This window comes from Coregonus clupeaformis, unplaced genomic scaffold, assembly GCF_020615455.1.
Source record: "Coregonus clupeaformis isolate EN_2021a unplaced genomic scaffold, ASM2061545v1 scaf0052, whole genome shotgun sequence".
NCBI classification, from domain to species: Eukaryota; Metazoa; Chordata; class Actinopteri; order Salmoniformes; family Salmonidae; genus Coregonus; species Coregonus clupeaformis.
This window is the reverse complement of record NW_025533507.1, coordinates 931956-955000: the sequence shown is the minus strand read 5'-3', so window position 1 is coordinate 955000 and position 23045 is coordinate 931956. Positions and strand designations below refer to the sequence as shown.

At 44.4% G+C, this 23045-nt stretch overlaps 1 pseudogene; it reads left to right on the top strand.

The window, feature by feature from the left end:
* LOC123483243 overlaps window positions 1-23045 on the top strand; it is a 176718-nt pseudogene that overhangs the window by 75396 nt on the left and 78277 nt on the right.

The following is a 23045-nucleotide window of genomic DNA, read 5'->3' as shown; positions in this document are numbered from 1 at the left end:
TTGTTTACCCCCCACCCTCATTCTCCCTCCTACACACCCTCAACCTTCACTCTCCCTTCTACATCCCGTCAACCGTCACTCCCCCACCTACACCCCCTCAACCGCCACTCTCCGTCACTCTTGCTTCCCACTCCTCTTTCTCCCTCCCGTCTTTTACTCCTCTCTCTTCTCCTGTCTCCTCTGCCCCCCCCACCCAACCCCACTCCCTCCCTCTCCCCCTTGTCTCCCCTATCTCCCCCCTCCTCCAGGCCTCCTGAGTAAAGAGGGCCTGTCTGTCAGTCCAGCCAATGGAGGAGGTGTTGATGAGAGCTTATTTTAGCCCCTTTATAAAGACCAATTCTGCCTTCCACATCACAGGAACCACAGACCCCAATACTGTTTAGAACAGCCATCAGCTTGGATTGGAGAGAATGTCACCATCGATTCATAATACACTCTTTCTGCCTGGGCCTGGCTATGCTAGCAGTGAAGTGGTCTCTGTAGATTACTCTGTCAAAACTAGGGTTGCAAAGCTACCGGTAATTTACCAAAGTTACCGGAATCGTCAGTAGTTTAGGTAATTAACAAAAATCTATGGCAATCTATCGTAACTTTGGTAATTTACACTTGAAGAACAAACAAAAAAGAAGTTCATACATAGCATTAATGTATCTGTGTCCATATTGTCTATGAGTGTCTAGTGGATAGACCATATGGTTCAAGAGAAAACAGCCTAATTAATGAATAAAACATCTAATCAACAATAGCATTATTTTCAATTAACTCTGCAACTCTTCCAACTTTTGACTTTTTCAGAACTGCCACCAGTTTGACCTTAAAACATTGACAACAAATGCATGCATTGCTTTAGTGAAAGTCTACTTTGCATAGTATTCACATTTTGTTGCCTAAAAATGAAATCTAAAAATGGATTAAATTAGATTACTTTCCTACCGATCAATACAACCTACTCCACATTTTTCAAAGTGAATGAAAAATGACATCAAAATGTCCACACACATTAGTCTCAGTCTCAGTGCTGACATAAATCTGCATGAAAATCAGACGAGATTTTAATATTGCTGTCCATCAATGACTCCCAACCAAATTTACTGAGTTTGAGCAATTTTGACAAACACATTGGATAAATGTTGCCCTAAGAGTTGTGTAAAGTTGATAGAATCTTATTAAAAAGGATTGACAGCTGTAATGTCTGCCAAAGGTGCTACGTATCCACTAAGTATAAACCCTGGGGTGTAAAGACATACGTAATTAAGACATCTTCGTTAATTGTTTTGGGGGGAAACTTTCTATAATTTTTCTTTCACTTTGAAAATGTGGAGTAGGTTATATGGATAAGTAGGATAAAAACAAACAAATGTATTCCTTTTTGAGATTTAATTTTAAGGCAACAAAATGCAAGTGGTTTGTAGACTCACTACTCACTACTCACTACTACTGACAAAAAAATATTTAATGCGAAACCCGCATATTAAACACCAGTTGTATATTCACTAAGTTGATTGGTTTATATTTAGGTTAAAGTTTTACAGCTTTGTCATTCTATTCATTCGATAGTTATTTTCATATATTTGACATGTGATAAAGCCGCACAGAGGGACAGAGACTATTACAGAAATCTGTGATCATCTGAAGTACCCCGAAGGGCCACTGGATGTCTTGTGATAGATTACATCAAATATTTGAAAGATACCAAAATTCTGGTAATTTACTGGTAAACTTCTCTATGCTAGGTCTGATAGAGAGTGTATAGGATGGACCATCACAGCAGATATGTCAGATGTGTGATTTTCAGCCCTGGGAGACTGTAAAGAAAGGCATTGCAGTTTACATAACTTTCAATCACACCACTTATAAAGCATATATGACTCTACATAGAGATAGAGGGAGAGGGAGAAAGGATGAATGAACAAATATAGAGGATCATAAAGAAGGAGGGATGGGGAAGATGAACAAAAAGGACATGGTTTAGAGAGATGGAAGAGAGAAAAGGCTAAAGCAAGGCGGCAATAAATAGAGGATAAAAGAGAGATTTCATCCCTTTGTCTGGTGTCTGGCTGCCCTGAATCCAGACAGCCAATACCTCGCTGGCCAATCACTGTGACAGTTGTGAGAGAGGACTGTACTGGGCCTCAAAGATTCTCCCCAGAGAGAAAAAAAATCTGCATCTATCTTAATACACTACCGGTCAAAAGTTTTAGAACACCTACTCATTGAAGGGTTTTTCTTTATTTTTACTATTTTCTACATTGTAGAATAATAGTGAAGACATCAAAAGTATGAAACAACAAATATGGAATCATGTAGTAACCAAAAAGTGTTAAACAAATCTAAATATATTTTATATTTGAGATTCTTCGAAATAGCCACCCTTTGCCTTGATGACGGCTTTGCATACTCTTGGCATTCTCTCAACCAGCTTCACCTGGAATGCATTTCCAACAGTCTTGAAGGAGTTCCCACATATGCTGAGCACTTGTTGGCTGCTTTTCCTTCACTCTGCGGTCCGACTCATCCCAAACCATCTCAATTGGGTTGAGGTCGGGGGATTGTGGAGGCCAGGTCATCTGATGCAGTACTCCATCACTCTCCTTCTTGGTAAAATAGCCCTTACACAGCCTGGAGGTGTGTTGGGTCATTGTCCTGTTGAAAAACAAATGATAGTCCCACTAAGCCCAAACCATATGGGATGGTGTATCGCTGCAGAATGCTGTGGTAGCCATGCTGGTTAAGTGTGCCTTGAATTCTAAATAAATCACAGACAGTGTCACCAGCAAAGCACCCCCACCCCATAACACCTCCTCCTCCATGCTTTACAGTGGGAAATACACATGCGGAAATCATCCGTTCACCCACACCACGACTCACAAAGACACAGCAGTTGGAACCAAATGCAAATAGTCCAGGTAGTCATTTGATTAGCTGTTCAGGAGTCTTATGGCTTGGGGGTAGAAGCTGTTAAGAAGCCTTTTGGACCTAGACTTGGTGCTCCGGTACCGCTTGCCATGCGGTAGCAGAGAGAACAGTCTATGACTAGGGTGGCTGGAGTCTTTGACCATTTTTAGGGCCTAACTCTGACACCGCCTGGTTTAGAGGTCCTGGATGGCAGGAAGCTTGGCCCCAGTAATGTACTGGGCCGTATTGGTGTCCTTTAGTAGTGGTTTCTTTGCAGCAATTCGACCATGAAGGCCTGATTCACACAGTCTCCTCTGAACAGTTGATGTGTCTGTTACTTGAACTCAGTGAAGCATTTATTTGGGCTGCAATTTCTAAGGCTGGTAACTCTAATGAACATATCCTCTGCAGCAGAGGTAACTCTGGGTCTTCCATTCCTGTGGCGGTCCTCATGAGAGCCAGTTTCATCATAGCGCTTGATGGTTTTTGCAACTGCACTTGAAGAAACTTTCAAACTTCTTGAAATCTTCCGTATTGACTGACCTTCATGTCTTAAAGTAATGATGGATTGTCGTTTCTCTTTGCTTATTTGAGCTGTCTTGTCATAATATGGACTTGGTCTTTTACCAAATAGGTCTATCTTCTGTATACCCCCCCTACCTTGTCACAACACAACTGATTGGCTCAAAGGCATTAAGAAGGAAATAAATTCCACAAATTACATTTTAAGAAGGCACACCTGTTAATTGAAATGTATTCCAGGTGACTACCTCATGAAGCTGGTTGAGAGAATGCCAAGAGTGTGCAAAGCTGTCATCAAGGCAAAGGGTGGCTACTTTGAAGAATCTCAAATATAAAATATGTTTTGATTTGTTTAACACTTTTTTGGTTACTACATGATTCCATATGTGTTATTTCATGGTTTTGATGTCTTCACTATTATTCTACTAAAATAGTAAAAATAAAGAAAAACCCTTGAATGAGTAGGTGTGTCCAAACTTTTGACCAGTAGTGTGTATAGATAGGAAAATAAATGGAAGCAGGACTCATCACTTATGTCTCTCTCTCTTGTGTTCACTCTCTGTCTTTCTCTCTCTCGCTCTCTCTCTCTCTCTCTCTCTCTCTGTATCTCTCTCTCTCTCTCTCGTATCTCTCTCTCTCTCTCTCTCTCTCTCTCTCTCTCTCTCTCTCTCTCTCTCTCTCTCTCTCTCTCTCTCTCTCTCTCTCTCTCTCTCTCTCTCTCTCTCTCTCTCTCTCTCTCTCTCTCTCTCTCTCTCTCTCTCTCTCTCTCTCTCTCTCTCTCTCTCTCTCTCTCTCTCTCTCTCTCTCTCTCTCTCTCTCTCTCTCTCTCTCTCTCTCTCTCTCTCTCTCTCTCTCTCTGTCTCTCAGAGTGTTGCGTGTCCGTTCCTCATTGATCCTTCCTCTCTCGGGCTACAGAGTGGCTGCATACTCACCTGAAGGAGCATCGCCTCGAGGTCATCAACCAGCAGGTACACCTGTCACACACACACCTGTCAATCATTCATGCATCACACCTGTCACTTATACAGAGACACGCTTAGCACAGATTTCAGTCCAACCAACAGGTACTGTGAACTCACATCACACAGTTGTGACATGTCGGTCAAAAGCTGTCTTAGTCATAATGTAACCAGTTAGAAACCAGTTGTGGCATCACACCAGGCAGTGGTTCTGTTATCAGAACCCCTCCTCTCTGTGTGTTTTCCTCCAGGACCCTAACTTCATCACGTCCCTGGAGCTGGCTGTGCGTTTTGGGAAAACTCTGATCATCCAGGAGATGGATGGAGTGGAGCCGTACTCTACCCACTACTGAGGAGAGACCTGATAGCACAGGGTGAGTCTACACACACTATGATGACAGGGTGAGTCTCACACATATGATGACAGGGTGAGTCTACACACACTATGATGAGCAGGGGTGAGTCTACACACACTATGATGACAGGGTGAGTCTACACACCTATGATGACAGGGTGACTCTACACACTATGATGACAGGGTGAGTCTACACGCACTATGATGACAGGGTGAGTCTACACACACTATGATGACAGGGTGAGTCTACACACACTATGATGACAGGGTGAGTCTACACGCACTACTGATGACAGGGTGAGTCTACACACACTATGATGACAGGGTGAGTCTACACACACTATGATGACAGGGTGAGTCTACACACTATGATGACAGGGGTGAGTCTACACACACTATGATGACAGGGTGAGTCTACACACACTATGATGACAGGGGTGAGTCTACACACACTATGATGACAGGGTGAGTCTACACGCACTATGATGACAGGGTGAGTCTACACACACTATGATGACAGGGTGAGTCTACACACACTATGATGACAGGGTGAGGTGTGGAAGAGCAGAGGAAGAAAGAGAGAGAGGTGGGGAGGGAGGGAGGGAGGAGGGAGGGGAGGAGGAGGAGGAGAGTGGGAGAAGAGGGAGGAGGGAGGGAGGAGGGAGGGAGGAGGAGGAGGAGGTAGGGAGGAGAGAGGGAGGGAGGGAGAGAGGGAGGGGGAGGAGGAGGAGAAGAGGGAGGGAGGGAGGGAGGGAGGGAGGGAGGGAGGAGGAGGGGGGAGGGAGGGAGGGAGGGAGGGAGGGAGGGAGGGGAAGGAGGGGGAGGAGAGAGAGACACCTCAGGTACAGAAGTTCTCATGTTCCCAGCATTCAGCGGTTACCATAGTGCCCAAAGACCCCAGACATCCATGAGTCATCTAAGTGTTTAAAGCCTGACTCCCCATCCAACTCCATACTAATACAACCATTAGTGATGACATTGGTACATTTCACATTGGTTAGTCTTCCTCACTCACATGAACAAAGTGTGTGTGTTTTCAAGTTTCAGCTTAAACATGCCATACTATTACCATATTACACGCTACATGTGTTTTAACACACTCATTTATTCAAAAGGCAAGAAGAAGAGAGGAAGAGAGTGTGAAAGAGGGAGGAAGAGAGGCAGAGGGGTGTTGGTTAAAGGAGTTGTGAATCCACTGGAAGGGAACGAAGGGGATCAGCCATCACTGGAGGACAGGAGGAACTAAAAGAGGGAGGAGAGAGGGAGGGAGGGAGACAGAGAGGGAGGGAGGGAGAGGAAGGGAGACAGAGCGGGAGGGAGCAGGGTGTGCTGCAATGCAGAGGAGAGGCAGAGTTTATATCCATGAAATGTAAGTCCTGGATTAACCCTTCTTTTTCTCTCTTTCTCTCTATCTCTCACTCTCTCCATACCTCCAGGTCCGCTGTACGTGGTTCAGATAGGTGATAAGGTGATAGATTATAACGAGGAGTTCCGTCTGTTCCTGGCCACACGTAACCCCTCCCCTTCATCCCCCGACGCTGCCTCTGTCGTCACTGAGGTCAACTTCACCACCACCAGAGCCGGCCTACGGGACAGGTACACACACACACACACACACACACACACACACACACACACACACACACACACACATACACACAGTTACTTTATTACTGTACACTGTGACTGTCTCCTGGTGTTCATTCGGTTAATCAGACCATCCATTGTGTCTGTGTGTACTAGCTCCTAGCTCTGACCATCCAGCAGGAGAAGCCGGAGTTGGAGACCCAGAAGACCCGTCTGTTACAGCAAGAGGAGGACAGAAGATCCAGCTAGCCATGCTAGAGGAGTCTCTGTTAGAGGTACACACACAGCCAGTCACGCTAGATTAGTCTTTTGCAATCCACACATTAGTCACTGTAGAGAGAGGAATAACTTGTGGAAGTACACTGAACAAAAATATAAACGTAACATGCAACAATATAAAAAGATTTTACTGAGTTACAGTTCATATAAGGAAATCAATCAATTGAAATAAATTCATTAGGCCCTAATCTATGGATTTCACATGACTGGGAATATAGATATGCATCTGTTGGTCACAGATACTTTTTAAAAAGAGTAGGGGTGTGGATCAGGAAATAAGTCAGTATCTGGTGTGACCACCATTTTGCAACATCTCCTTCGCATAGAGTTGATCAGGCTGTTGATTGTGGCCTGTGGAATGTTGTCCCACTCCTCTTCAATGGCTGTGCGAGTTGCTGGATATTGGCGGGAACTGGAACACGCTGTCGTGACACGTCGATCCAGAGCAGCCCGAACATGCTCAATGGGTGACATGTCTAGTGAGTATTGCAGGCCATGGAAGAACTGGGACATTTTCTGTTTCCAGGAATTGTGTACAGATCCCTTGCAATATGGGGCCATGCGTTATCATGCTGAAACATAAGGTGATGGCGGCAGATGAATGGCACGACAATGGGCCTCAGGATCTTGTCACGGTATCTCTGTACATTCAAATTACCATCGATAAAATGCAATTGTGTTCGTTGTCCGTAGCTTATGCCAGCTCTGTTCACAACATTGACATCAGGTAACCGCTCGCCCACACAACACCATCTGCCGGTATAGTTGAAACCGGGATTCATCCGGAAGAGCACACTTCTCCAGTGTGCCAGTGGCCATCAAAGGTGAGCATTTGCCCACTAAGTCGGTTCACGACACCGAACTGCAGTCAGGTCAAGACCTTGGTGAGGACAACATGCAGATGAGCTTCCTGAGACGGTTCCTGACAGTTTGCGAGAAGCCGGATGTGGAGGTCCTGGGTTGGTGGTTGTGAGGCCGGCTGGACGTACTGCCAAATTCTCTAAAACGATGTTGAAAGCGGCTTATGGTGAAAAATGAACATTACATTTTCTGGTAACAGCTCTATTGGACATTCCTGCAAAACTTGAGACATCTGTGGCATTGTTGTGTGACAAACTGCACATTTAAGAGTGGCCTTAATGATCAAGCTGTTTAAACAGCTTATTGATATGCAACACCTGTCAGGTGGATGGATTATCTTGGCAAAGGATAGATGCTCACTAACAGGGATGTAAACAAATTTGTCACCAAACTTTTTGTGCGTATGGAAAATGTGTGGGATCTTTTATTTCAGCTCATGAAACATGGGACCAACACTTTACATGTTGCGTTTATATTTTTGTTCAGTGTAGCTATAATATATCTGATTAGATATTCTGACATCCTTCACTACCATTTGAAATCAATCATTCCACTTCTTCATTATGCACAAAATGTCCACTTCTCATTCCCTTCAGTCAGAACACTGTAGTATATGATGAATGGTGGTCATCATTGCTGTCAACAAAAGGAGTCTGCTCATACTGAACATTGATCATAAGGTTTATTCAGACCACAAGCTTCAGCATGAGTTTACGACGCGTGGTCCGGAGAGCAGTGTCCTCCAGATTCTAATGTCTGCTCTGTCCTATCTTCTTACCGTGTACCCCTATTTATAACCAATGCAACAAGATGGGCTCCCTCTTCTGGCCAGTTTACAATACACTTCCTGTCTATTATATGTTACATTATACTAACCATTGTCTTGTGCTACTAACATAACCAACATTCCATTTCGTCATGAAAAACATTTAACAAAGGCATAATCTTCAGATACGATATTCCCCCCTTTCGAGACGAAATAAACGTCTCGAAAACAAACAGAATAAGATTATGACGATCAACCATTTATCTCATTGAGTATCTTTAACATTAAACCAAACACATTCTCCTCTAGAGTGTAAATACCTTTCTATGAAATACCTGTTTATGAAGTGTAATACATTACTATGACATATGAAGAAATCTCTATGGAGTGTAAGAGCGAAAAACTGTCCAGCAGCCATCCATCCATATCAATCAAGACAGTAAAATTCTCTCACGGTCCCTCTGCCCCAGGCAACCACCGTCGGTACTCCAGATAACCTCATTAACCATGTAAATGCATTTGAAACTATGATGTAATTAAATACACATGTAAACAAAATCGTATCCATAAATATCCATTGTACGACTGGTCAACCCATCGAATCGTACAATGAATCTCTCCTTCCTAGACCTTCTGTCCCTAAACCCCATCGAAATAAACAAAAGCATCTAAGATCCTCATCTGCATTCAATAACATCAAACATCATTCTACTAAAATCAATACCTAAGAATATGACACAATTATGTATTACACATCAAATATGTCTATTTTCATTGCAGACACTGGAATGTAGTCCACTACACTTCCTCTCCCTGTAGTGTCCTCTTCCAATGGACTTGTTGATGATGGAATCAGCCACATCCTCCTTGTTTCATCTCCTCCAGTCATATTGTCCCTTCATATTGTCTTTGTTTGAGTATTCCAATCTCCACATGTTCTCCCAAATGCTTCTGGAATGACAAGAAAATAAACGACCAAACAGTATCCTTTGCAAAACAACCACTTTCAAATTAAACATCAATATCCACTAAGACTATAAAACTGATATATAAATGATGCATGAATCACATAAACCCATTCCCCCCTTGATTCATAAATCATACTAAACATCACACTAATATTGGGAAAAAAAAATTTTTTAATGATCAAATAATGAAAAAGGATATTTATCCATCAGTAGTCCATCTAGATCCACTTTCGTCCATCTTCGTCCAGATCAGAAACAATCAACAACGGCATCTGAGTGTTGTCTCCAGGCATCACTCTCCAACCTATCTCAATATCATAACTTTCTCAAAAGTCAGTACAAACATCACACAGTGTTATCAAAGCTGAAACTAAAATCTGACCCATCACTGCCCCTACTGGCCTAACTGATCTTGCAACCAAATCCTCTCAAATCTCCATAGGGTCAGAATGTACTCTATCATCACAAACCCACCAAATATCTCTAAAATTCCCATAGTCACACTGTCAGTCAAAAGCTAATCGTTTAACCATCAAAGTCCTGCTTTTCTACTACCTGGTACATAAAAAGTAACCTATTATTTGTCATTACTACCCTTAAAGTCATACTTATCCAAAGTTATACTATACTCATCACCCTCTGATATTCCCATAAACATACCCCTTACCTCATATGTTTTATTATAACAACAATAACTTTTAGCCCTCAATGTTTCACCTGAATACTTCAGGTTTCCACTGTTACCTGACCTTACTTTTCCATCTAACAATTCCCATAGGGTAATCCCTTTACCCCAGAACACTTAAACCCTACTGTTCTGACAGCACTACATATATGTATCTGTCAATGACTGTTGCCGATACCACAGTCATGACAAAGCATAACCCTGACCCAACCCGCTAGAGGCTGCGCAACCGTCCAACACGTCTTGGGCTGGCATCCCCAACAGACATCAACCCTCAAGATTCCTCACTGATTCTTACAGAATGAGTTAATCTATCTCTAATTTCCACAACAGAGGAACGAGCAGCACTGATCAGATGCCCCCTCTGTCATCAAAATCAAAAGACCCCATCCTGCAGCTTCCATGATGAATCTCTCTTCTCCGTTTCAGATTAATCTATATTGCTCTCTACTACTATCTGCTCTGCTCTTTTAACCCTATTCGTCAGTAACCTAAACCCCTGAGTCTCTCTTGCTGCCTCCTTTAATTTCAGAAAAGTTGTTGTCATCCTTCCTACATTTGCTATTACCATCGTATCATTAATCCCTTCCCAAAGTTACCGTTAACGTTGTTGATTTAGTTGATGAATTAAAACCCTTAATTCCCTCTAGTGGGAAACTACCAACATCCTATTCGATTATTCCCTGTTGGAGTGACTACTGTAATAAACTTATCCTTAACTCCCTCTGTGACTGTAGAAAGTTTTACAGACTTCAAATCTTCCATTATAAGCATCACCTTATAAATTACATAGCCCTTTAACCCATAATTCTTAACCGAACAAATTTCTATGCTTTCACTAGGTAAGTACACATATTCTCCCCTGATCTTTATCTGTAACCTTACACAAAATAATCCCTTATTTGACTAAGTGCAACAGCTTCTACTTCTGATCCTGCTAACAATACTTATTCTCCCTAATTATCTCTCTCTCTCTCTGTGAAAGAAACGTCATCATCCTAAATGGCATATTATTATTATTATTATCCTAACTCTAATAACAGTATTTTCCCCCTATAATTGATGCTGGACCCTTATAATCAAATGCGCTATATTTATGGCTTTAATAACTATCAATGTTGAAAGAGTTAAATTACTTCTCACTGTTGTTTTAATAGACTCACGTGGTGATGTCATTATTGTTACTACCTCATCCCAAAGCTCTGAACTCTTTACTTGTACTTCCATCCATCACCATTAGTGTCACTTTTTCCCCCCTTTCAGTTCTACCTCTAAACTTTAAACCTTTTGATTATAACAAAAAGTACCCACAATTACCTTGATCTTCCTATTCTAAAGTGTCATTCATTACTGTTCTCTCTCTCTCTTACTACTAACTTTGAACTTAGCTCACTGTCTCAGAGTTCCTTCACCCCTAGTTCTCCTAACTTATTTTAATCTAATCTTCTCCCTACCCTTTAAACAAACCTTTTTCCACTGATTTATTGACAAAATTCCTTCCCCACCAATTTTTTAGGAATACGTGATTGGGAATTCCCCACCTGCTCCTGACTCCTTTACACAGACTTGGCAAAACGACTAAACACCTTTTAGCCTAACCTCAAATCTCTTAATGTAAGAATGTAACCCAAAATAACAGTCACCCCTATTAAGTTTTTTTCCCAGACAGATTGTCTAACAGGCAATCTAATACATTATCATCCTTCCTATGATATTATCTTTTAAGCAAATGATTCCCAAAAACCCTACTTCTTAAAATATTCTACCAGACAGTCAGTCGTCTAGTGTGCCTCTGATTGAACACTTCAATTTACACCATGCATCTCTTCCCACAATATCCTTGATATATTGTCCTAATATTAGTATGTCTATTGTAATTCCTATTTGACTTCTATAGCAGAGCTCAATTGATTCCCGAAGAGTAAACTGTTTTACTACCTCAAATCCCTATCCTAACCTAATTAGTTTATTTTACAGAGTGATATGTTTAACCTCTTTAGGCTGAACCCAGATAAGTTTTTCCCCTATTCACTATCACTTCTAATGGTCGGTTGTTTTTACTTCAATTGTTGGCTATTTTCTCTTCTTCTCCTCAATCGATGCTATCAGCTGATACCCCCCTTCTGGATATTCTAGGCACTCTAGAATATTTAGTGTTCACCTGGAGAACAGGTGATCTTCACTTGCTCCTGTATCTTCCTTAAAAATGTTCTCTTGTTTCCTCCTGACTTGTTGCTGTGGATAGGGAACATCTGGTACCCCCTTTGCTGGTACAATTGCATTTGATATTGTTCAGTTGAAGCTGTAACAGTGATTGTTGATTTGGTTCACTCTGATTCTTCATACTTTTCTTCTTCTCCACCACCAGTTATAAGTTGTATTTGATTGAGTTTTCTTCGTCCAGTTCTTCTCGTTGTGGACCTATCAGTATTCTTCAAAGGTTATCTTCTAAGTTCTGTTCTTGAAATATCATCTTCCATCATCTTCTGTGCCAGTCCTTGTAGGACAAACTCCTCTTGAAAATAAAGCACCTTTAATCTCCAAATCTTCATCCTTTCTTCATCTTCAACTTCCATCAGAGATCAAATCTCTAGTATCCATTTCTTCTTTCCTCTCTTGCCACTTCCCTCTGATCACAGAGTCATATCCACCCATGCATAACCTCTTCATCATCACTCATCTTCTTTAACTTCCCCTTCTCCTTCACATTCCAGACATCTCATATTGTTGGGATCCTTTTCTTCATCATCTTCTCTTCTCTTCATCTTCATCTTTCTGAACCTCCTTCTCTTCGTTTCCAGACATGTCGGTTCTTCTTACTTCTGGAGTTTTGAATTCATCTTCATCGTTGTTTCTGCTGGTACCCTATCTATTATTAATCTATATTTCTGATGCAATAATCACTCCTGGATGATTATTGTAAGCTGAGAATAAACCTCCCTAAGCTCTACTTTTTAAACCTATCTTATCACTGACATATTTTATCAATTTCTGTTTGAGAATGAAGGGCAACTTTTGTTTCACTTGCCGGATACCCTAGCAACACTTTAGTTAAGGATTACCACTATGCACTATATCAACCGGTGTACTGACTTTCCTAGTCCTGATATTTTTACCCCATTGTAACAAGCCTTTCTATTCCTTTATTGTGAACTATCCTATTTTAAACTATATAGGTTATGTAGCCTTCTTCCCTGTAATTCTTAATATAACCTAACAACTCCAAATAAATCCCAATAAGTCCATTAAAAATCATGAATAATTAAAACCAATTTTTATTCCTATATCCTATGTCCCCAATTTATCCATTAGTGTTGACTATATTACCACAACCCATCAAATGCAAGTAAATTAGTCAACTCCAAAGCAATCCCAAAAACAAAGCTTTTAACCCTTCAATGAATTATACAATTCCCATCAAATGCCAGTGATACAGAGCATCCAAAATGCAATTTTTAATGAAATAGTATTTGCCAAGCCCATGCAAAATCGTCATAAACTCACATATCTTGTAACAGTAACCTGTTTGATGACTTGATCCCTCCACCGCGTCACGTGATCACTTCCTGTATCTCCTCGCTCCCCCTCTCTCCTGTCTCTCATGACAAGGGACAAAGACACAGAAACAGCTTTTAATAGTTAATGCCATCACTGAGTGTTTCCAACCATTCAATATTCGTTCGTTCTACATTCACTCTAAAACTTTAACTCAGGACTAATTATAGATCGCCCAAAAAACATTTTGATTTTAATCCGTCATTTAATTATTTAATTCACTCTATTATAATCCGCCACCATATATTTAATTTATAAATTCAATAGGTCCCAAAACAAGTTTCATCTTAACCCACCGCGTGTAAACTTCTAAGATTCGTGTTAAAATCTCTTTATGCGTATTTGTTCCGTCGTCTGTGTTCCTCTGTCTCCCCCTGCAGTTTAACCAATGTGTTGTTTTACAGAATCCACGCATGCGCAAATATCATTTTAACCTCATGCTTGAGTTGCAGCATCCCTATCGTGATGCCGTCTAGTGCCGTAAAACAAAACGTTCCCTAATCTCATGCCATAAACTCCAACTCCCCCGTTCTGTAGTGTAATGTCGCAAAATTAAACACATGCCCATACATTTATTAAATAGATCGCTCCAAAACATTTCATTTAATTTTAATCGTCTTTTACCTTAATTAATTATACTCCGTCAACATATATTTGATTTATAACTTTACTACATCTCGCCAAATAGTTTCCCGTTCGAACAACAGCCGTTTAACACCTAAGAGATTTTTCCCCAAAATCTCTCTATTCTGTGACCATTGTCCCTTACGACCCCCATGGGACCTATGACCCTTACCCATAATGCCGTGCTTTGTAGGCTTAGCACATAAACACATGTTGTAGTTTTAGCCCCGTAAAATCACACGCATGCGCACATCCCCTTAAGCCCATGCTTCCCACACAATAGACCGATAGCATTACGCTACAGCGTCACTATTTTATACGTTATACTCACACAATTACACATAACAGAGCTCACATTTGCGTAGAACTTTCAGCTCCACCACATACAAACAAGTTTAAGAGGCTTGAATCCATCGCAGTGGACCTCTAAGGTTGAGATTATCATGTAGCACAACACAATTAGCCTTTAGCAATTAGCCTTTAGCATTAGCCTTTAGCTAACTGCAGTCTACAACATGTAACAAACCCAGCATTGCGTCTTTAATTGATTACTGTTTCGTTTGCCCTAAATTTATTCTGCCGTGGGTATGGCTATTTCAGTGAGCGATCCCCCCAATGCAACTATCCCGTCGAACAGAAGTTGAGTAAGCCATCCCCAAGAAATGTCCCACCAACCCCAGTCCCAGACTGAACCTGAACACTCATAACGCATGTCCAGGATTTTGGCCCACCCTGTGGTCGCCTCGTCACGAGGGCTTATCTAAACCTGCAATGCTCTAAAATTGTATACATATCTTGGCCCCGACTGTTCTTGACTTACTATTCAAGCAATACATCTCTATAAACAATTTTTAAAATTTGTATAATGATTAGCCAGACCCCAGTCATCAGCAAAAACACCACCTAAGGCACAGTCATAAGTGTACACTTCCTCCAGTGTACACAAGCAGTAATAAAACCAACAACTTAGCTGTGTTTGGTCGGGTCATGACTCCAGACCGAAGTTAGCTTGAGTTAGCTTGGCGACTCCAAATGCAGCAAAGAAGGATTGCATCATCCCTCCTGGCAAGCTCGCCATTATGTAGTATATGATGAATGGTGGTCATCATTGCTGTCAACAAAAGGGAGTCTGCTCATACTGAACATTGATCATAAGGTTTATTCAGACCACAAGCTTCAGCATGAGTTTACAGACACGCGTGGTCCGGAGAGCAGTGTCCTCAATTCTAATGTCTGCTCTGTCCTATCTTCTTCGTGCACCCCTATTTATAACCAATGCAACAAGATGGGCTCCCTCTTCTGGCCAGTTTACAATACACTTCCTGTCTATTATATGTTACATTATACTAACCATTGTCTTGTGCTACTAACATAACCAACATTCCATTTCGTCATGAAAAACATTTAACAAAGGCATAATCTTCAGATACGATAACACCACACAATGTCACTTTCTGCCCCTAACTTCTGATGCCCTTCCTCTGTCTCTCTTTCTGTCTTTCTTTCTTTCTTTCTTTCTTTCTTTCTTTCTTTCTTTCTTTCTTTCTTTCTTTCTTTCTTTCCTCTTGTCTCTTGTCTCTTGTCTCTTGTCTCTTGTCTCTTGTCTCTTGTCTCTTGTCTCTTGTCTCTTGTCTCTTGTCTCTTGTCTCTTGTCTCTTGTCTCTTGTCTCTTGTCTCTTGTCTCTTGTCTCTAGACTTTGGCTACAGCTCAGGGGAATATCCTGGAGAATAAGGGACTGATCGACTCTCTGAACCAGACTAAGTCTAGCAGCGCCTCACTACAGGACTCACTGAGGAGTCACACAGACTCCAGGCCTCCCTGGACCAGGTACACACGCACGGGTGCACACACACACACACACGCACGGGTGCACACACACACACACGCGGACACACACTTTGCTTCCTCTCACACACTGAACTGTAAAACCTCGTCATCGACCTCCCATAGGGTTTGTACACCTCACCCCAAACTGCTGTGTGTGAATGACAGAGGATAATACATCAACCAATCACAGGAGAATAGCAGAGTCTGGAGTCTGTCAGAATAGATGGAATACCACGAGAAGGAGGGGGTGAAAGAGAGATGAGACAGAGATGCTCTGGGGTGAGAGAGAGAGGGATTGGAGAAAATATTGAGTGTGAGAGATTGATTGAGGGAGACAGGGTGCATGAGAGGAGAGATGGAGAGATGGAGGAAGGGGAGAGATGGAGGAAGGGAGATGGAGAGACGGAGGAAGGGAGAGATGGAGAGATGGAGGAAGGGAGAGATGGATAGACGGAGGAAGGAGAGATGGATAGACGGAGGAAGGGAGAGATGGAGAGACGGAGGAAGGAGAGATGGAGAGACGGAGGAAGGGAGAGATGGAGAGACGGAGGAAGGGAGAGATGGAGAGACGGAGGAAGGGAGAGATGGAGAGACGGAGGAGGGAGATGGAGAGACGGAGGACGGGAGAGATGGAGAGCGGAGGAAGGGAGAGAGTTGAGAGACGGAGGAAGGGAGAGATGGAGAGACGGAGGAAGGGAGAGATGGAGAGACGGAGGAAGGGAGAGATGGAGGAAGGGAGAGATGGAGAGCGGAGGTGACGGAGGAAGGGAGAGATGGAGAGACGGAGGAAGGGATGGAGGACGAGGAAGGGAGAATGGACGGAGGAAGGGAGAGATGGAGAGACGGAGGAAGGGAGAGAGATGGAGAGACGGAGGAAGGGAGAGAGTGGAGAGACGGAGGAAGGGAGAGATGGAGAGACGGAGGAAGGGAGAGATGGAGAGACGGAGGAAGGGAGATGGAGAGATGGAGGAAGGGGAGAGTCTGTCTGTCTGTCACCCTGTCTGTCACCCTGTCACCCTGTCTGTCACCCTGTATGTCTGTCTGTCACCCTGTATGTCTGTCTGTCACCCTGTCTGTCTGTCTTTGTGTGTGTGCGTCACCCTGTCCGTCTGTCACTCTGTCTGTCTGTCACCCTGTCTGTCTGTCTGTCACCCTGTTTCACCCTGTCTTGTCTGTCACCCTGTCTGTCAGTCACCCTGTCTGTCAGTCACCCTCTCTTCTGTCTGTCTGTCTGTCTGTCTCTGTCTGTCTGTCTGTCTGTCTGTCTGTCGTGCGTCTGTTGTTGTGTCTGTCTGTCTGTGTGTGTGTGTGTGTGTGTGTGTCTGTCTGTCTGTCTGTCTGTCTGTCTGTCTGTCTGTTGTGTGTGTGTGTGTGAGTGCTCAATGAGCAGTGTCTCTATCAACTCAATTAACCATGAGGACATTGGATCCCACATTATACTTTACAGCCAATTACAGAGAATGGTAATACTAACAGCACTCTTTTGCCCACAGCAAAGTTGGTTTTAATTGTGGGTTTCTTTTGGCCTTTGTTGAAATGTGATGGGAGTTGATGTGTGTGTGTGTGTGTGTGTCTACCCTGTCTGTGCGTGTGAGGAAAATATAATTATTCCTCTAGGGGCAGTGTGATACCAGTTCTGACTCTCTCTGTTCTCTCTCAATTCAATTCAATTTCAATTCTCTGTTCCTTCTCTCTCTCTTCTCTCTCTCTCTCTCTCTCCTTTCCCCTATCTGATTTCCTCCCTTTCTCACACCCCCACCTCCCCATTTTGCTATCACTTTCCCCCCTGTCCTTATCTCTGTCTTGCTCTCTCTCCCGTCTCTCCTCTTTCCTATTTCCTATTATTTTCTCACCCTTTCTTGTTCATTCTACCGGATCTCTTCTTCTTCCTCTTCTCCCCTCCCTTTTTCCTCCTCTCCCCTCCCTCTTCCTCCTCTCCCTCCCTCTTCCTCCTCTCCCCTCCCTCTTCCTCTCCTCCCTCTGTATCTCTCTCTCCATCTTTCCCCAGGAGCGTGATGCCTACCTGCCGTTAGCTGAAAGTGCCAGTAAGATGTATTTTGTCATAACGGACCTCTCTAGGATCAATAACATGTACCGCTTCAGCCTAGCCTCTTTCCTACGCCTGTTTCAGAGAGCACTGCAGAGCAAGAAGGTAACTGACACACACACACACATTCATACACACACACACACACACAGGGGGGATGTTAATCCTGTAGTTGCAGTGTCCACAGCCAGACGGAGAGGAAGGGTTCAGCTGTGTTGACATTCTCTCCCTCAACCTTCTCCAGCCCCTCTGAGCTCCCGATCTCTCCTCCCACCAGACCCCTCTCCTCTCCTCCCACCAGACCCCTCTCCTCTCCTCCCACCAGACCCCCTCTCCTCTCCTCCCACCAGACCCCTCTCCTCTCCTCCCCACCAGACCCCTCTCCTCTCCTCCCACCAGACCCCTCTCCTCTCCTCCCACCAGACCCCTCTCCTCTCCTCCCATCAACCCCTCTCCTCCCACCAGACCCCTCTCCTCTCCTCCCATCCGACCCTTCTCCTCTCCTCCCATCAGACCCCTCTCCTCTCCTCCCATCAGACCCCTCTCCTCCCATCAGACCCCTCTCCTCTCCTCCCATCAGACCCCTCTCCTCTCCTCCCATCAGACCCCTCTCCCTCCCATCAGACCCCTCTCCTCTCTCCCATCAGACCCTCTCCTCCCATCAGACCCCTCTCCTCCCATCAGACCCCTCTCCTCTCCTCCCATCAGACCCCTCTCCTCTCCTCCCATCAGACCCCTCTCCTCCCATCAGACCCCTCTCCTCCCATCAGACCCCTCTCCTCCCATCAGACCCCTCTCCTCTCCTCCCATCAGACCCCTCTCCTCTCCTCCCATCAGACCCCTCTCCTCCCATCAGACCCCTCTCCTCTCCTCTTCTATTCTTCTCTCCTCCCTTCTTATTACCAGGGACTGGGGTGTAGTCATGGTGGGGTAATGGGGTCAGAGGGACTAGATGTAGTCATGGTGGGGTAATGGGATCAGGAGAGACTGGGTGTAGTCATGGTGGGGTAATGGGATCAGGAGGGACTGGGTGTAGTCATGGTGGGGTAATGGGATCAGGAGGGACTGGGTGTAGTCATGGTGGGGTAATGGGGTCAGGAGAGACTGGGTGTAGTCATGGTGGGGTAATGGGGTCAGGAGGGACTGGGTGTAGTCATGGTGGGGTAATGGGATCAGGAGGGACTGGCCCCACACACACAAAGACACACTTACTCCCATTTGCTAGATATTTATCTTCTCAGCCCACCTCAACCTTCTCATTTTCTGAAATAAAAACTCTCACACACAAACTCATGTTGCTACGGTGACTAGCTGCTTCTTGGCGACAAATCCTGGATGGCACGGTTTACAGAGAGAACCCACGGGATTTGGGGAATTGGCGCTTAGTTTCGCCCCAACGAGGTTCACACACTGTACAACAGCCTGAGATAAGTGTGTCGCTGAACGTTGCTCTCGGCTTGTGAGTGTGTGTGTGTGTGTGTGTGTGTACTGTGAGTTACGTATGAGCTCTGACTGGTAGATGGTAGATGGGAATAGAGCGGGACTATAGGAGGGGAATAGAGCGGGACTATAGGAGGGGGAATAGAGCGGGACTATAGGAGGGGAATAGAGCGGGACTATAGGAGGGGGAATAGAGTGGGACTATAGGAGGGGGAATAGAGAGGGACTATAGGAGGGGGAATAGAGCGGGACTATAGGAGGGGGAATAGAGCGGGACTATAGGAGGGGAAGATAGAGGGACTATAGGAGGGGGAATAGAGCGGGACTATAGGAGGTGGAAGAGAGAGGACTATAGGAGGGGGAATAGAGCGGGACTGTAGGAGGGGGAATAGAGAGGGACTGTAGGAGGGGGAAGAGAGCGGGACTATAGGAGGGGAATAGAGAGGGACTATAGGAGGGGGAATAGAGAGGGACTATAGGAGGGGAATAGAGAGCGGGACTATAGGAGGGGGAATAGAGAGGGACTATAGGAGGGGGAATAGAGAGGGACTATAGGAGGGGGAATAGAGAGGGACTATAGGAGGGGGAATAGAGAGGGACTATAGGAGGGGGAATAGAGAGCGGGGACTATAGGAGGGGGAATAGAGAGGGACTATAGGAGGGGGAAGAGAGAGGGACTATAGGAGGGGGAATAGAGAGGGACTATAGGAGGGGAATAGAGCGGGACTATAGGAGGGGGAATAGAGAGGGACTATAGGAGGGGGAATAGAGAGGGACTATAGGAGGGGGAATAGAGAGCGGGACTATAGGAGGGGAATAGAGAGGGACTATAGGAGGGGAATAGAGAGGGACTATAGGAGGGGAATAGAGAGGGACTATAGGAGGGGGAATAGAGCGGGACTATAGGAGGGGGAATAGAGAGGGACTATAGGAGGGGGAATAGAGAGGGACTATAGGAGGGGGAATAGAGCGGGACTATAGGAGGGGGAAGAGAGCGGGACTATAGGAGGGGGAATAGAGAGGGACTATAGGAGGGGGAATAGAGAGGGACTATAGGAGGGGGAAGAGAGAGGGACTATAGGAGGGGGAATAGAGAGGGACTATAGGAGGGGGAATAGAGAGGGACTATAGGAGGGGGAATAGAGAGGGACTATAGGAGGGGGAATAGAGAGGGACTATAGGAGGGGGAATAGAGAGGGACTATAGGAGGGGGAATAGAGAGATTGCAGAGACAAAGAATGCTGAAAAAGGGATGAGAAAGAGTGAAGAAAATGGAGGAGAATGCAATTTATTTGATGGGGAATAGGGTGAGAGAGTTCTGCAAACTATCTTCCATGTTTTTAGCACATACAACTTATCACTATTTGCCCATCCTCAACACATCAATAAATCACATGAAGGGTACAGAGTGTGTGTGACTCATTTGTTTAACATTGTAACTGACAGCTCTCATCCATCTCTCTATCACCCATCCACAGGAGGCAGAGACTACAGAGGCCAGGATAGCAGCCCTGGAGGCAAGCCTGAAAACCATGGTGTACGAATACGTCTGCCGCTCACTCTTCAAGGTAAGAACACACACATGCATACACTGCAGTCAAGGACTGGTGATATACAGAATAAGGTGTCTGCCGACAGGACGGACGTGTGTGTGTGTCACAGGAATTGGTGGCACCTTGGTGGACAGGCTTGTGGTAAGGGCTGAAGCGGAATCAGTGGAATAGTATCAAATACATCAAACACATGGTTTCCATGGTTTCCAGGTGTTTGATGCCATTCCATTTGCTCCGTTCCAGACATTATTATGAACCGTTCTCCCCTCAGCAGCCTCCTGTGGTGTGTGTGTGTGTGTCAGTCAATAGATAAGGCTGTAGGACAGACAGTATCTGCATTAACCTCTCAACTCAGTCCATCTGCTGCCGGCCTCACATTAACATAGAGGAAACACTGGATTACATTGACATGAGGCTACACTGTCCCTCGGGAGGGAGGGAGGGAGGGAGAGGGGAGAGGGGGGAGACTGGTTAAGGTGATATCTGTTGGTGTGACAGGTTCCAGGTGTTGCTGTCTGGTGTGGCTTCTCTCCTGACTCCCTGTCAGTGTGTCATCCCTCTCTCTCTTTTTCTCGCTCCCTTTCTCTTCTCTTTTCCCTTCTGTCACTGGATCGGCAATCAACATACACACGCACACACAGATCATTAAATAGTATCATGAAGGGGAGTTTAAGTAACCTATAATAACCGGCTTCCTCTGGTCAAGTTGTTCTCTCTGGTGAATCACACCTGAAAACCCCTAGTCTGAATAGTCAGGACTGGGGATAGATGTTACTGGACCTCTGAAATGCCAGTGCGTGCAAGCGTGTGTGTGTGTGTGTGTGTGTGTGTGTGGAGAGAGCGGCAGCCCTCTGCATGGGCATCACGTTGGAGCAGAGGGAATGCTGGGTAACGGCGGAGTGGAAAGGTCAGGCTTTGAGATGAGACGCTCTGAAGTTTTCCTTTTGTTCTCTAACACACAAACACACACAAACAAACACACAAATTCACACACAAATACACACACAAACAAACAAACACAAACACACACTCCATATATCCTACCAGAGACACGAGGGGAGACAAAAGAGTTGTGAATACTTCATCTCCTCTGAGAGAAAGAAGATAGATAAATGAGTCAGGAGGAGATATAGACCTTTCCTATCTAGATAAAGATATTTGGATTAATGCTGAGTGTGGGGACATGCATCGTTTCTTACTACTGCCATGAATGGTAACATGAATGGTATCCTCCATGATTTTGCAATGCTGTTACACATTAAGTAGGGGAAGGTTAGGTTTGGTGTACAGTATATACAGTATGTAGCCTACATACCATTTATTATTTGTTTAGCTAAACTACTATATTCCAGCTCTGATATAAATCATGGTTATTCTTTTGGGGGAGAGGGAGGGAGGGAGGGAGGGGGTGGAGGGAGGGAGAGGGAGGGAGGAGGGAGGAGAGAGAGAGAGGGAGGGAGGGAGGGGAGAAGAGAGAGGGAGGTCACCTTTGTCAGTATTCAACGTCCATCCATGGCTGAGGACGTCTGAGGACGTCGGGAGATGATGTGGAAACCGGCCACTAGGGGCAACAGTGAGTGCAGTTACCTTGAAGTAGGTTTCGGATGGGGATGGTGGATGGGCGTAAGCATCTGCCTCTGGTTTAAAAGGTTGCATGTTGGAATCCAGCGATAGAAAGTTGTATTTTATGTTTTAGTTTTAAGCCTATCCCTTACCTTAACCCTTCGGAGTTAATGCTTAACCTTAAGAATTCGGAATTAATGCCTAAAGTTAACCTTAAATACTTAGAAATTTTACGTTTGTAGCAAATTAGAAATTTGACATTTGAGAAACAGGGATGAACATCTAATTCTGACGTGAGACTATGAGACCTTGTTGGAGAGAAAGCAGTCCCCGGCCATAGTTTGAGTGACAGTTCCATTTGAGGCAGCGTCTTCCAAGGACGGCAAAAAGGCTGCTCCCTAATCACTACCTCTCCAGCCCAGACAGACAGACAACTCCACAGAGAACTATGTGTGTGTGTGTCTGAGATGTGTGTCTGTAAAAGACTCTGTCCCCTCTGTTTTAGTTCACACAGAGACGAGTCCCACCAGGTAAGCAGTGTGTGTCCGTTCTCTCTAA